Genomic DNA, 18,254 nt, shown 5'->3' with positions numbered 1-18,254 from the left:
TGTCTATTTCCCACCCATCTTTTACTTCGTTGGTTAGTTCACCCAAGTAGGATCCGATTGTAAGATTGGATTCTCTATTTCGTTGTTGTATAAACATAATGCTGTCTGTGTCACAATATAATATGGCTTCAGGACCTACAGCAGTCAATAGGTCATGAAGACGAAGTCTTGCCCACGATGTGATGAACGAAGCAAGCACAACGTTTGAAAATTTCCAGGGCTTATTCTTATTCTCTGTATTGTGATACGTAAGAATAAGATGTTTATCTCCAATGGGTAATACGCTTTGTACTTCGTATTGTTGTGCCCATAGATAATACAAAAATTTTCCAATGTGTCAACAATCATGAATTGCAACAAGTCCGTTCTTTGTCCACATTTCCCATAAAGCGAGTTGAGGAATATCTTGGAGATATACCTCAATCCTGGGTTCAATCCAATATTATTTTCCATTAACTCTATGCCTTCGTGGGTATGATACTCTTTAATGTATTTTTGTTTGTCTCCTTTGGTTTTGCACCAAACAGGAAATCCTGAAGATTCCTGCTTCATTTGAAGGAAAGAATTCACATAGTCTTTAAGCAAACTATCTGAATTACTAAGTTTGTAAGCACATGAAATAAAATCCAATCTTGTTTTCTCTGATATCATAATTTATTTATTTATTTATTTATTTATTTTTCAATATATATATCGTTTGTACCAAGATTGCTTTAGCAAACACTAAGTGTTAGTAAATGAGTTACAAAGTATGAAATTGTTAATATTATTAATTTCATCCCTAACAAATCACGTACATGTCTATTATTACATATAAATGTTCTAATGATATAATAATGGTATGAAAAACTTTATATAATTACACCTATTTCTTTTCACGATGTATTTAGACATAACAATATAAATTCTATGCGTGCGCATACTCGTGCTAAATTTTCACGCATGTCAGATACATGTGTATACTTGTACTTGGTCTTTGCGCATGTCAGATGCGTATGTATACTTGTACTTGGTCTTCGCGCATGTCAGATGTGTATGTATACTTGTACTTGGTCTTCGCGCATGTCACAATATAATATAAAAGCGCGCATGCGTATAGATGTAGTAAATCATATAAAGGAAGTGATACGTTGTTACAATGTACAGTCAAAAGCATTCTGTTTCCGCAGTTAAAAAGCAAAAAACAAATTCTGGTTCTTCATCTTATAATAATAAGAAACGAAAAGGTGAAATTGAAACCAATCTTTCTTTATTGCAAAGTGAATGTGTAAAATCTAAATACATTTCACCACGTGAAAAACGTTTTCAACTTGAAAAACAAAAGAAAATTATTCTTGTACATCCAAATGATCCTGACATTCCTGAAGAAGACGCTGAAAAATATAGGATTATTTATCCAACACAGGAAATTACCATAGACGATACTGTGTATAGACGAAATTTCAGATATCCAAATGAAATACCCTTTGAAGAGGAAGTTGTAGTAAATCAAAATACAATTTCTAATGATATTCTGATATTCAATGGTGTGAAGTGTGGTTGTACTCCTAATGAAGTAAAATGAAGTTTGTGTAAAACAGTTACTAGAAAAATATAAACTTTCTGAACCATTACTTTGTGAAGGCTGTGCAAATCGTAGTGAGAAAGAAACTGATCATAAATGTGTGAGTGAAAGTGATGAAGAATTAAATACTATTGTGTGGAATTTCCTAATCAAGAAATCAACACGTGATCAAATATTAAAACAATATCTAAAGATTCATGTGAAATATATAGATGTAAACATTATTCCCCATCTTATAAACAAATTTAATTATTCATATCAAGAAATCACGTTTAATGATTATCATATTTCTGACTTAAGAGAAGCATATCTTGAGCACGATAAAGATGTGTATCAACAATCCAGACTGTGAGTACCAATGTCGTTTCCTAAAGACATACGACAATTGCGAATATCAATGTTCTTCTTTTTCTATAAAAGAACAATGTGTATTAATGTGTATTGACCGTTGGAAACCACCACGAGAACTTTTGTGTTATGGGTGTTTTCAAAACAGGAGCAAAATAGAAGAACACGATTGTATTACTTCGGACTATAATATGTTATGTTATAATGCATGGCGTACAATGGTAAACGGACAAACTTTTGATGATTTATATGAAGAATTTGCAAGAGTGCATTGTGATACTGAAATTGATGATTGGGAATTTACATGGACATTATATAACATTTTATTAAACAAAGATAACATTCAGTTAATTACAGAGTTATTCTTAGTAAAAGATTTACATTATAATATGCATAAGAAATAGTAATAATGGAAAACAAAAACTCTTCTGTTAATCAATTACAAAATAATAATAATAAAAACAATGTGTATAAATTAACAAAGGCACATGATAAAAGACTTTCAGCAATAAATTGGCCAGTATGTAATTGTGCATATACTAATATAAATATAGATTGTATTAAACAATATATCAAGGAATGTATCTGTATGTAAACTATATATATATTATTGAAATTTGTAAATAAAATTTTTTTCTCATTTTATATTACATGTTTTATTTATTTCCTTACACATCTTATATATTTTACTTCAACGCGAAAATTTTTTCAATACACTTACAGTGTAAAAGTAAACTATGTTTCAAATATGACTTACAATTTATACGTAGGGAAAAATTCTTTAAAAAATTTTTTCATGAAATTAGAACTTTAACAAAAATCCGTATGTTATGATTCGCCTACATAAAATTTGTTTGTGCATTTTATATTGCATGCATGTGAAAAAAAAAAAAAAAAACTTTTCACATTTTTTAGTTTACGGTTTTGAATTTTCACAACTTGCATTTTCATTTTGACAACTTGCATTTTCATTTTGACAACTTGCATTTTCATTTTCGTAACTTGCATTTCTAAAAATTTTTTTGAAAATTACATTTTCACTTTTAATTTTGTTCAATCACTTCTTATTTTTTTTTATTGGTTCGTATCTTTTACCGATTGCTTGGTACACAAGCTCAGAGCAGCTACGCTGCGAACATTTAAATTCCTATGGAAACTCCTAAGAGCAGCTACGCTGCGAAATATTAAAAAGCTCGTAATAAATTACTCGAACACTTCATGTGAACTTAGAAAAAAATCTTATTTTTTTCATTATTTCGCTTCTTATTTTTATTGGTTCGTATCTTTTTTATTATTTCGCTTCTTTTTTTATTTATTGGATCGTGTTATTTAAAATAACACTCGTTTTTAAAATAAGAAGCTCAGAGCATGTACCCTGTAAACTTGTAAAATATTCATTCTCTCCTAATAAATTAGTCGAACACTTCGTGTGAACTTGTAAATAATTCGTTTGCTAAGCAAACTCAGAACACTTACAGTGTAATTATTTTATTCGTTCGTGTTATTTTATTTTATTGGTTCATTGCTTAGCAAATTCAACTTATTTATTGGTTCGATTTCTATGAAATCTCAGAACACTTGTAGTGTGAACCTACAAATAATTTCGAAAATACTAAGCTCGTTTTTTTTAAATATTTTATTGGTTTGTTTGCGAAGCAAACTCGCTAGAGCAGCTATGCTGCGATTATTTTATTCGTTCGTGTTATTTAAAATAACACTCGTTTTAAAATTAGAAAGTCGTAAAAGCAGCTACGCTGCGAACATTTAAATTCCTATGGAAACTCATAAGAGCAACTACAAGAAACTATGTTTTCAAAAATCGCAAACTTGTCAATGTAAAATACTCATCAAACTTTTAAATACTTCAAAGTATTAGTAAAAAAAAAATATATATAAAACACTCATCAAATACCAATTTTAAACGCTTTTCCAAAAAAAAAAGTAAACGATAGAAAGCATAAAGGAGTTTCACCTTGTAAAATGTCAATAATACCTTTTATTTAGGAAAGTTTTAATATTAAATAAGAATCAAGAAATGAAATTCGTATATATTTATTTCGGTAATATTATATATATACAAGCAAAATAATAATAATAATAATAATAATATATACAATCAACATAATAATATACAAGCAAATAATATACAAGGAAAATAATAATATATATACAATCAAAATAATATACAAGGAAAATAATAATATATACAATCAAAATAATATACAAGCAAAATAATAATAATATTACATAAAAGTTAGACAATATATACAGAATCACCGAAAATTAATATTTCTTATTCTTTGACAGTAGAATATCTACTAATTCATTCAAATATCTTGGGTTTCTTATTAATTTGAAATATTCTTCTTCAAATATGATTGTATTTACACACATTCTATGTGAGTTTCGAAATATGTTATAAAGTTCTTTTCTCACATTTTCTTTAATAAAAATTAACCATGTCTCTGTTTCTAAAGCTTCAATGTCCATAAAAAGGCAGCGGTGAGACATTTGTTGCGGACAGTCAAAAAAACAACCCTCACATAATAATACACAATTAGGGTTCCAATTTAAAATAGTGTTTTTGATGCACTTTTCATCCACAAACACTTGTGTACACTTACACTTTTCTTCTTCTTCTTCTTCGTTCTTCTTCTTCATTGATAAGTCTAAGGGCTCCGTTTGTGGTGTTGGTGGTGGTGGTGGTGCTGGTGAAGGTGAAGGTGAAGGTGTAACACTTGCATGTGGTGTGTCGGGTTTACACTCGTCCAGTTCGTCAAATAATCGCAAAATTTCTTCTTCCTCCCCTTCACTAAATAAGTCATGTGAAGGTAGTCTTTCTTCTTCTTCTTCATCCTCCTCCTCTTCTTCAGTAAATAAATCAGGTGATGGTGTTCTTTCTTCTTCTCCATCCACCTCCTCTTCTTCTGCGGTAAATAAATCAGGTGATGGTGTTCTTTCTTCTTCTTCTTTACTATCTAGTGTCCACTTTAAAGATGTTGGTTGAATGTTTTTTACTCCTAATAATGACGAGGATGCTGGAAGTGTTGGTAAAGATGTCCTCACTCCAACAGGAGATGATGGGATTAATACTGGGTCTTCTCTTAAGTCAATAATTTCTTCCTCTATAATAATTTCTGAGGATACTGGTGAAGCTGGAGAAAAATACTGAGTTTCCTCGTCAATAAATATATCTGGTAAATCTCTCGCAGTTTTAAACTTTTTCCTTGGAGATTCTACAAAGTCAAATGTAGAATCCCAATCTACTTCGTTGCAAAGTTGAATTTCTCGCTGTACTATACTGCCAGACGAATCCATGATGATACTATGCTAGTCTTCTCATCATACCCAGTATATAAGGAAAACTTTACCGATAACATCATATCACGTGGTACTTTAAACATTTTTCAAACAGTCCTACCACGCCAATTAAAATATTTTCACATATACTTTTCCAATTCTCTATGGAATTTTTATAAATATAGAAATAGCAAACATGTTCTCATATAATCTTTTAAAATATCAACATTTGGTATTTTCACTTTGGTAAAATCATTCCACACATTTTACAACGGTATTCATAAGGCGTACTATTTAATCATCTGTCATCTATGTGCAGATTTAGATACATCACGTGTAAATAAATAAATAGTTTACATGCTTTTAAAATAAAATCTGTTATTTACAACTTCTATTATTATTCATGTCCCTACATACACCAGCATGTTGTCCACGTAAAATAACGGATGCCACAAACTATCTTTGTATTTGCATTCATTCATTCATTATTATTACAATAATATAACAATCTTCTATTGCAATCGTATTTAACACCCCTTCATGTTTCAACATGATCATCATTCAATAGGTGAATGTTCTTTTGCATTCGCGTTCAATAACCTCATATGTTTTACCATTCGTAATGTAAAACTTTCTTTGTATTCATTATTAACAAACTATCATAAAACTTGTTTTTTTATTAGTCTGTCTCCAACCTGTGATGTTTATCTTCCGCGTGCCCAAACTTTCTTTTATGTTTTCACCGACATCGCCAAAGTTATTTCTATTAGTTTGTCCACAATTTCTGATGTTTTACATGTGCAATCTTTCTTTTATGTTTTCACCGACAATGTCTTTTGTTCATCTACCACGATACCAAAGTTATTTCTATTGGTCTGGCGGTATTCTGTAATGTTTACCAAACGTGTCAACGGTCTTCCTTTGTATTTGAATTCAAGTTTTAGCAAGGCTCTGCAAGCACACATCACCACTCTTACCCAACCGGGTTTTCCAAAAAAGCGCGGGAAAAGTTCAGTTCATGTCTTAAGTTCATCAGCAACAGACGTACGGAAACCACGCTCTGTATATGTACCATCATAGTGTATCATACCGTACACGAAGTTTTACCACGCTCACAACATAGTTGCTTTTAGGAGTATGCTATGCATACAAACCAACAAATTAAAAAAAAGTCACGTATGAATAAATATTTCCCTCCCATCATACAGTATTCAGCTCCAATAATAAGGGTCCCGGGTTCGATCCCCGTACAATACAGCATTCATCTCTGGTGCTAAAAGTCCCATATTCAATTCCCGTACAATACAGCGTTCACCACAGGTGTTAAGGGTCCCCGTACAATGCAACGTTCATCTCTGGTGCTTGGGAGTTCCAGGCTCATTCTCAATACAATGTATTGTTCACCTCTGTTGCTAAGAACCAGGGGTTCAATTCCAGTACAATACAGCGTTCACCTCTTGTGCTAATGGTCTCATATTCATTCCCCGTACAATGCAACGTTCATCTCTTGTGCTAAGGGTCCCATATTCATTCCCCGTACAATGCAACGTTCATCTCTTGTGCTAAGGGTACCAGGTTTATTCACAGTACAATACAGTGTTCACCACTGTTGCTAAGGGTTCTGGGTTCAATCCCAGTGCGTATCACACATTCTCTCTCACATATTGCTCGTGTAATCTTTTATTCTCTCTCTCTCACATATTGTTCGTGTAATCTTTTATTCTCTCTCTCTCACATATTGTTCAACATGTTATACATGTGAACGAATAAAATATTCTCTCAGAATGACGTATCAACAGATTTAATTCAAATTTCCATTATTATTATTATTTTTAAAAATAGCCAGTATAAAGTCTCTACAAACACGTATACAAACTCGAAAAAAAGATCACATGACCTTTCCATGTCAGCACAACTAAAAACAGAAATATAACAACTTTCCAATACACGTAACCAGGTCATCAAACCCTAATAACCTAACCCAACCGGCTGCCAACACATCATAGTACTTTCTATATTAATTATAGTACCTAACGGTACCTGTAGAATACTTTGTCTGCTTCTACTAGGCTCGAGTTTACCCGATCTCGGTCTCACATCTTCGAGTGAGGCTCACTCTCACTAGGCTTCTTGGAGATCGCGCACCCTAATCTATTTCGAGCGAGCACACGATTAGTTAGGTTCGGGGTCACTAACCTTAATTAGACTCTTGCTCACTCGCGCGTGCTATCTTCCGTCAACTGGGCTCGAGCTCACTTATCAGTGGGGCTCAAACTCACTGACAGAAGTGTGTATTAATGCGGGCTCGGATTCCATATTTTCAGTGGGGCTCGCGCTACTTATTCTCGTTGAGGCTTGAGCTTTCTTGGTCTAGGACTCACATTCTTTAATGAGGTTCGAACTTACTAGGCTCCTTGGAACTCGCGCTCTCTAATCTCCTTCGGTCACGCACTTGCTTGGATTCGGGCACACTAATTTGGATTGGACTCGTGCTCACTCGTGTTGTCTCACTTCCGTCAACTGGTCTCGATCTCGCTACCATCAATGTAACTCGAGTTCACTGACATCAGCGTGGTTTTCACTAATGTGGGCTTGGGTTCGTTATCTTTAGTGTGCTCGTGCTCATTATTCTCGTTGAAGCTCGTGCTTATTTGGTCCCGGGCTCATATCTTTCAATGAGGCTTGCACTAACTAAGTTCCTTGTAGCTTGTGCTCTCTGATCTCTTTCGGGCAAGCGCTTACTTGGGCTCAGACTTAACACTCAGTTGGACTCGAGCTCACTGGCGTTAGTAGGGCTTGTACTCATTTTTGCCTGGGCTCACATCCTTCATTCAGGCTCGTGCTTAGTCAGGTTCTGGCTCAGATCCTTTAATGAGACTTGCAGTTATGAGCCTCCTGGCACTCGCGCTTACGAATTTTGTTCGGGCACATTTTCCGCGAACTAAACCCAAAATATAGTAGAAACACGTAAAAACAAGAACATTTATTTGAGCAATCTCAACCTAAAAAAATAAGGCCCAAACAATGAAGAAACACAGTGCAAGGAAAAACAATCAATGCGTTCCGGGCTCTGTGACTTATGAGGGCTGCAATTAGAATTATCACTAACATTTCCTATCAATATTCATAAAACAACAACAATGAGTGGATGATAACATTAATAGAAATTTATTATAATATAGCAATTTACCCTGCGTATTTGTAGTGTTAGAATTAGTAATATTTTTGTCTCTATAGTAGTAATCGCGTCACTTTGCCTCACTTTGGACTTTGACCCCGACCTTTGTGACGTCATAGGTCAAAGGTCAATGACCTTGGCCCGGGGTCAATGACCTAGGGGTACCTAGGACCACCCCCTCTAAATTTTGGCAGGGGTACCTTGGCCCACCCCCTAAATTTTGGCAGGGGTGCCTAGGACCACCCCCCTTAAATTTTGGAAATTGCCAAATCTAAAAATTTGGTGTGGTAGCCTAGGACCATAGTATGTACCTCTATCAGTATTGGGTGTCTATGTCGTTCCCTTTCATGAGTAAAAAATTGCCAAAAAGTCAAATTTCGGGGGTTTTTGACCTAATTTATCTCCTTGGATGAGGTATTATTACCTTATATGATTATATGGTCATGTATAGGGGTCCATTACTTTTCATAACATATGGGTATATTAATGCACCCCTTTAAATTTTTGGGAGCGGTACCTTGGCCCACCCCTTAAATTTTGGAAATTGACCAATTTAAACATTGGGTATTATAGTACAGGACCCTAATATGTATCATGATAAATTTGGGCGGTCCACCTCGTTCCCTTCCAGGGGCACAAAATTGCCAAAATATAAACGTAAGCAATACGTTATACCACGTGTTTGGTTTTTGGTCGATTTTATCCCCTTTGATGAGATGTTATTACCTTATATGGTTATATGGTCATGTATAGGGGTCCATTACCTTTCATAAGATATCGGTATATTTGTACAATCCTTTAAAAATTTGGGAGGGGTACTTTGGCCCACCCCTTAAATTTTGGAAATTGCCCAATTTAAACATTTGGTATTATAGTACCGGACCTTAACATGTATTATGATAAATTTGGGTGGTCCACCTCGTTCCCTTTTAGGGGTACAAAATTGTCAAAAATATAAACGTAAGCAATACGTTGTACCACGTGTTTGGTCTTTTGGCCCAATTTATCCTCTTGGATGAGGTTCTATTACCTTATATGGTTATATGGTTATGTATAGGGGTCTATTCCCTATCATAAGACATAGGTACATTTGTGCACCCCCGGGAGGGGTACCTTGGCCCACCCCTTAAATTTTGGAAATTGCTCATTTTATATATTTGGTATTATAGTACTGGACCCTAACATGTATTATGATAAATTTGGGTGGTCCACCTCGTTCCCTTCCATGGGTACGAAATTGCCAAATTTTACTACAACCACGTGTTTGGTCTTTTGGCCCAATTTATCCTCTTGGATGAGGTTCTATTACCTTATATGGTTATATGGTTATGTATAGGGGTCTATTCCTATCATAAGACATAGGTACATTTGTGCACTCCTTTAAAAATTTGGGAGGGGTACTTTGGCCCACCCCTTAAATTTTGGAAATTGACCAATTTAAACATTTGGTATTATAGTACCGGACCTTAACATGTATTATTATGATAAATTTGGGTGTTCCACCTCGTTCCCTTTTAGGGGTACGAAATTGCCAAATTTTAGTACAACCACGTGTTTGGTCTTTTGGCCCAATTTATCCTCTTGGATGAGGTCCTATTACCTTATATGGTTATATGGTCATGTATAGGGGTCCATTACCTATCATAAGACATAGGTACATTTGTGCACTCTTTAAATTTTTGGGAGGGGTACTTTGGCCCACCCCTTAAATTTTGGAAATTGCCCAATTTAAACATTTGGTATTATAGTACAAGACCCTAATATGTATTATGATAAATTTGGGTGGTTCACCTCGTTCCCTTTTAGGGTACAAAATTGCCAAAAATATAAACGTAAGCATTACGTTGTACCACGTGTTTGGTTTTTGACCTAATTTATTCCTTTGGATGAGGTCCTATTACCTTATATGGTAATGTATAGGTGTTCATTCCCTATCATAAGACATAGGTACATTGATGCACCCCGGGAGGGGATTCGGTATCATAGTACATGACTCAACATGTATCATGATAAATTTGGGTGGTCCACATCGTTCTCTTTTAGGGGTACAAAATTGCTAAAATATAAACATAAGCAATATGTTGTACCATGTGTTTGGTTTTTGGCCCAATTTCCTCCCTTTGATGAGGTTTTATTACCTTATATGGTCATGTATATAGGTTCATTACATACAATTTCCCGTGAAGAATTTCGACATGGATACACTTTGTACCCGTTCATTCTATCTCCAACAGGAACATTAGATGATTCTACGTGGGATGTCATACGTGATTCCCCTGTCAATTTAAAATTATCATTTTCTCACCCTCTACAAAATTCCATTACATGCATTGTGTACGCTCAATTTGACTCTCTCATTCAAATCGATAAAGACAGGAATGTATATACTGATCATACAACGTAAAATTTCGTCATTTGAGTGCCATGAGGGTTATTGTTCACTTCTCTGCGTTCAACGATAATGATGATCATATTATTATTAAGGAACTTGCAATTGTAAATCCTGATATCCCCTTTGTACAAAGCTGGATTTTTAAACCACCATATCCATTACATGAATTACGTGTGCCGCTCATACTTTCGAATAAACATCTAGTACAACATGATTATGGTATTGACTGGTACAATGGCGATGTAGATTACTCATTGTTACCTACTATATTGAAACAATATTGTGCTAATACATGTACCTTGTATACTTATGGAAAAACACGTCAGGACTATCTGCAGCAACTATTGGAACGGACTGTTGTGAATTTAGAAGATTTACAGTGCCCAAAAGCGTCTTCCTTGGGATTTCATGTTTACTCTTGTGCTTATTTAAAACATAGATTTGGACAATTTAAGTGTTGTGTGCGTGAAGCTTTATTATATGCCGAATACTTAAAAGTCTATGGTTATGTTTTATACGTAAATCCAAATAGTGCAACGTATGTTCCATCCAAAATAAAACAAGAGGAGGAAAGTAAGGATGAAATAGACTAATAAACATGTATAGTGATCAATTATTACAAGTGTTACTAAAGGACTGTATTACCGGTGCAAATGTGACTGGAATTTATCCCATTGATCGTTTACCTATACTTGTTCAACACCCTGTAGGGCTGATTATTAATTTGGACCAGTCTGATTTATCTGGTAGCCATTGGGTAGCGATCTATATCAATAACAATAAACATGGGTACTATTTTGATTCTCTGGCACAGGGTGTGCCTAAACTAATTCAACAGTTCCTACAAAGGAATTGTAAACTCTATTTTGTAAATACTGTACAAGTTCAAGATAATCATTCTATCATGTGTGGATATTTTGTATTATATTTTCTGTATTATATGATACGTGGTGTTTCATTTGACAAATGTATTGCAATGTTTAATCATAAAAAATTAAAAAATAATGATAAGCTTGTCAAAAAACATTTGTAGATTTTTAGAAATAAATAAATACCAATTTTTTTAAAAGTTTTATATTTTTATTTCTCCATAAAATATATCTTCCTTACAATAGTTTTAAGATTACAATGAAAACATTAAACTTGCTATGCCCTTAGTAAGGGTTGTGGATCGCTCATTTTTCCACCAATAATTCAATTGTTGTGCATTTCGATATGCACATGCCGATTTTGATTCTACTTGCTTATGAAATGAACAAATTTCATTACAAACGGTACCTTGTAATTCTGCTAATGGTGGACAACCTTTTCTTTCCAGATCCACAACGTTTGCTAACGCAAAGATTTTCTTTATCCAAATGGATTTTTCCCCACCTTTACAAAGAAAAGTTGCATCTGGTGCACAAAAATCATACATAATATTCCGAATATGTGATACGAAATAGCCAGTCTTACTAGACCATGACAAGCCATGCAAGTGGTTTGTAAGCCAATCGATTTGTTTTTGGCAACCTATTGGTAAATCGTTAAATTCACATGGTACTTTTACTAAACAATGAAAATTTAAAGTATCATCACACGCAGTAAGACAAAATTCACGTATCACAAATTCATTCGGGGAAATCTTAAATCCCTGTATGTCTACAATATACATTTTATGGCAAACTGAAATTTCACACGAACGTTCCATGACAACTGGAATAAGTTGTCCAATAAATTCAGTATTTTTTAAACATTCACCAGTTTTTAACATAAAGTTTGTGATTGAAATTTCACGATGCCGTTCATGAAAAATTTCAAAGAGTTCTACTAAAGTCTTATCATTCAACAAGTGCTTTTCAAGAAAAGTTCCAGGATTATGCTGCATACCACTTATTCCATTTGAGCGTAAGTATACAGTTATCGTTTCTAACACACAACTTTCACTAATGTTTTGTCCACAATTCTCATTATCACAATACATGATTACTAATAAAAGGAAATCAAACAATTAAACAATTTACCATATGTCCACGTATTTCCCATAATCTTTTTCTAGTAAAATTTTTAATAGAGTGGGTCTATATTCAAAGTCAAACACAAGATCTCGAAAACGTTCAATGAAATTCCATATCATCGCAAAAGGCTGTCCATGCTTTTTTCTGTAAATTGATAATAATTCTTCACGAACTTCAAATTTCGTTACAGCATCTATAGCTTTCCGTTCAAGAGATTCCGTATCCAACACCAAACAATCATGTGTCCATTGACTGCCGTCTCCGAACCCGCATGCAAAACAAATACATATATCGTCTGGTTTCCAGTATATTATACAGTCTTTTATACAATCCAATGATGTACGTTCCACAGTACACTCACATGGCAAATTCAAAAATTCTTCCAACTCCCAATTCTCCACCGGGGAATTACTCACTGTTGGTGAAGGTGTAGGGGGATATTCTATTTCATGATCCACATCAAGTAACGGGAAAACTTCTGTTTCCAGTGGCGGAGGTTGCGGGCTCACCACCGGTTGGGATGAAAATTCTGTTCCCGGTAATACATCCAAGTTGGCCGGGGTAACTTCTGTTTCCAGTGGCGGAAGTTGCGGGGTCACCACCGGTTGGGATAAAAATTCTGTTCTCGGTAATACATCCGAGTTGGCCGGGGTAACTTCTGTTTCCAGTGGCGGAAGTTGCGGGGTCACCACCGGTTGGGATAAAACCTCTGTCCCCGGCAAAGATGACGATTCTGCGAGATCACTTTCGCCTCTTGTACTAAAATTCAAAGGTTTCGGTAAATCCATGCTTTAAAACCAATCTATAACTCCTTTTCACTAAAAACACTGGGTATTTAATATGCTTCGTCCATCACGTGATATCCCATTCCAACGATCAAAATTTCTAGAATATTCTCCAGCAGCAGCTGCCGCGTTACATGTGCTGCATATTAATGAATTACCTTGTTCTACGTGTGTGATCTGCATATTTTATTTCCGAAAGGTCTTTTCTGTATTCTGCTTGTCCAATTAACATTTCTTTTTCACCGGAAACCAATTTATTACGTGTCATGTTCTTTATACAACCTCCGGCCGCACCTGCATACATTATGTGTCATTAATATGCGTAAAAGGGTGTATCCATTTTTTCAAATGTGCATTAGGAACTGCTACCATGTCAGAAATATCGACACTCATGAATATTTATGAATGTCGAAATAATGGTAACAAACTACTGAAGTCCGATTTTCATGTGTTTTGTTGCAAATGATCAAGTCAAGATGGGAGATTTATGGAACTATGTTTACTTTTTAAATTCATGCGGGGTAATATCGGTCATGACTCAAAAAAAAACAGCAAATATTCGCCAGTGTACCTTACAATTGCAATGAGGTGTGATGCGGTATAGAGATTTGAGTTTTCTTCGTAGATAGCAACATCGCCAAGGTCAATAAGAAACAGGAAACCGGGCCGTTGTATTGGGATTGTGCTGTACAGTTTTGTGCTGCTACTGTGTGAATATGATCAGGACACAAGGAGAATAGTGTACTCTTTGAAGTAACATGAGCTTATTGTTAAAAGTTTCTGGAGAACGAAATCTGTTGTTGCTACGCAGAGGGCATTTGGAAACAAATTTGCCTCACGTTCTGCCCCAGCCAGGAACATAATATGGTTGTTAGTGAATAAATTGCAAGAAACAAGATCCCTTCCCAGTCGGGCAGGGAAGTATCGGACCCCGCAGGCGGGTGTTATGGAAATGGTCAGTTATCGACTCCTTAGGTCGCCCAAGAAATCTCTTCATCGTTTGTCGCAAGAAACAAGCTACCCAGGGGCTGCTAAATATGCGATTCGAAGTGGCATTGGTCGCTGGAAGTGTGACGTCACGCGGAAGAGAGGAAATCGCGTCTTCTGCTTTCAGTATATCCTTTTTGTATACTACGAGCATATTCTAACTTCATTTGATTGTTGAAACTACATAGAAGTAGTAATCGCGTCACTTTGCCTCACTTTGGACTTTGACCCCGACCTTTGTGACGTCATAGGTCAAAGGTCAATGACCTTGGCCCGGGGTCAATGACCTAGGGGTACCTAGGACCACCCCCTCTAAATTTTGGCAGGGGTACCTTGGCCCACCCCCTAAATTTTGGCAGGGGTGCCTAGGACCACCCCCCTTAAATTTTGGAAATTGCCAAATCTAAAAATTTGGTGTGGTAGCCTAGGACCATAGTATGTACCTCTATCAGTATTGGGTGTCTATGTCGTTCCCTTTCATGAGTAAAAAATTGCCAAAAAGTCAAATTTCGGGGGTTTTTGACCTAATTTATCTCCTTGGATGAGGTATTATTACCTTATATGATTATATGGTCATGTATAGGGGTCCATTACTTTTCATAACATATGGGTATATTAATGCACCCCTTTAAATTTTTGGGAGCGGTACCTTGGCCCACCCCTTAAATTTTGGAAATTGGCCAATTTAAACATTGGGTATTATAGTACAGGACCCTAATATGTATCATGATAAATTTGGGCAGTCCACCTCGTTCCCTTCCAGGGGCACAAAATTGCCAAAATATAAACGTAAGCAATACGTTATACCACGTGTTTGGTTTTTGGTCGATTTTATCCCCTTTGATGAGATGTTATTACCTTATATGGTTATATGGTCATGTATAGGGGTCCATTACCTTTCATAAGATATCGGTATATTTGTACAATCCTTTAAAAATTTGGGAGGGGTACTTTGGCCCACCCCTTAAATTTTGGAAATTGCCCAATTTAAACATTTGGTATTATAGTACCGGACCTTAACATGTATTATGATAAATTTGGGTGGTCCACCTCGTTCCCTTTTAGGGGTACAAAATTGTCAAAAATATAAACGTAAGCAATACGTTGTACCACGTGTTTGGTCTTTTGGCCCAATTTATCCTCTTGGATGAGGTTCTATTACCTTATATGGTTATATGGTTATGTATAGGGGTCTATTCCCTATCATAAGACATAGGTACATTTGTGCACCCCCGGGAGGGGTACCTTGGCCCACCCCTTAAATTTTGGAAATTGCTCATTTTATATATTTGGTATTATAGTACTGGACCCTAACATGTATTATGATAAATTTGGGTGGTCCACCTCGTTCCCTTCCATGGGTACGAAATTGCCAAATTTTACTACAACCACGTGTTTGGTCTTTTGGCCCAATTTATCCTCTTGGATGAGGTTCTATTACCTTATATGGTTATATGGTTATGTATAGGGGTCTATTCCTATCATAAGACATAGGTACATTTGTGCACTCCTTTAAAAATTTGGGAGGGGTACTTTGGCCCACCCCTTAAATTTTGGAAATTGACCAATTTAAACATTTGGTATTATAGTACCGGACCTTAACATGTATTATTATGATAAATTTGGGTGTTCCACCTCGTTCCCTTTTAGGGGTACGAAATTGCCAAATTTTAGTACAACCACGTGTTTGGTCTTTTGGCCCAATTTATCCTCTTGGATGAGGTCCTATTACCTTATATGGTTATATGGTCATGTATAGGGGTCCATTACCTATCATAAGACATAGGTACATTTGTGCACTCTTTAAATTTTTGGGAGGGGTACTTTGGCCCACCCCTTAAATTTTGGAAATTGCCCAATTTAAACATTTGGTATTATAGTACAAGACCCTAATATGTATTATGATAAATTTGGGTGGTTCACCTCGTTCCCTTTTAGGGTACAAAATTGCCAAAAATATAAACGTAAGCATTACGTTGTACCACGTGTTTGGTTTTTGACCTAATTTATTCCTTTGGATGAGGTCCTATTACCTTATATGGTAATGTATAGGTGTTCATTCCCTATCATAAGACATAGGTACATTGATGCACCCCGGGAGGGGATTCGGTATCATAGTACATGACTCAACATGTATCATGATAAATTTGGGTGGTCCACATCGTTCTCTTTTAGGGGTACAAAATTGCTAAAATATAAACATAAGCAATATGTTGTACCATGTGTTTGGTTTTTGGCCCAATTTCTTCCCTTTGATGAGGTTTTATTACCTTATATGGTCATGTATATAGGTTCATTTCATATCATAAGACATGAGTACATTGATGCATCCTTTAAAAATTTGGGAGGGGTATCTTGGCTCATCCACTCGGTTTTAGAAATTGTTTAATATAAGCATTTGGTATCATAGTACAGGTCTCCAATAGGCACCACTATAAATTTGGATGGTCCACATCGTTCCCTTTTCATAGGTAAAGAACTACCAAAAATCAAATTTCGGAGGTTATTGACCCCAATTTAGCATGTTATATGGTTTATTACCTTTATATGTTTATGTTCCCTTTTAAATTTGGGAATTATCAAATAACAAAATTCGGTAAACGTTTTTTAGGGCCCATTGTAGATGTTGATGTTCCTCTTATGGCCAAATATTCAAAATTTAAATGTTATTGACCGGCTTTATTATTGAATAAGTACAGGATTTATTACTTTTTTCATAAGACACAGGTGTATTTGTGTACCAATCTTAAATTTTGGAAGGGATACATTTCTTATTGTCGTATCAATAATTGGTAATTGGATAGTATCTCATTCATTGGTTAAATCATTATGATCACGTGATCGGTTATTGACCTATGATGGGATTAGGAGTTCAGGACATTGGTACATTGAAACTTTGTAGGATAATTTGATAATGCGTCATTGGTTTTGATTATTCCCGCCAAATATAAACGTAAGCAAGACGTTGTACCACGTGATTGTCCTTGATGAGGTAGTGTACAGGGATTCATTTCCTTTGTTGTGGTACTTCTTAAGTTTGAGTACACACACACTTCTAGAAAACAGTTGGTTCTACTCAGGTAAACAATTGACGGACATTATTGACATTATTGAACATATAATGATATGATTAACTCTAAGACTTAGGTATATCAAGAGAAGTATTCTTTAAATTTGGGAATGGTGATAAACAGAATTTTAACATAAGGTGCGAAATTTGAAACAATACATTGAACTTTAGTCACAGCTCATAGTCTAAGATCATTGGTGGTGATTGATTTGAAAACTGATAGCTAACCTTATTGAATCTTATGACTCATAGACGAAAGGCAATACATGCTACAACACTGGCAAAGTTATTGTTAATGCAATTTGATTGGTTGATCACTATCTGTCGTGCAATCTGATTGGTTGATCACTATCTTTCGTGCAATCTGATTGGTTGATGATTTTCAAATCTTTGCTGTATTCAGTTTTAAGTTTTGTTTAACATTTAAAAATCTTGGTTTCGTTCAACATTTTACACTCACTGATAAATATGATCAAAACCGTTTATTTGTTAATCGAATAGTTAAAAACCGGATAAAGTTTGACGGTTAACCGTGAAACGTAAAATTTTTAGTTTGAAATTTTTTTGTTTGAAAATTTTGTTTAAAATTTTTGTTTGAAATTTTTCGTTTCCAAATTTTTTCGTTTGAAATTT

This window comes from Thermobia domestica, chromosome 2 (genome assembly GCF_964235325.1).
Source record: "Thermobia domestica chromosome 2, izTheDome1.hap1.1, whole genome shotgun sequence".
NCBI lineage: Eukaryota > Metazoa > Arthropoda > Insecta > Zygentoma > Lepismatidae > Thermobia > Thermobia domestica.
The sequence above is the reverse complement of the archived record's forward strand: the minus strand, read 5'-3'. Positions refer to the sequence as shown.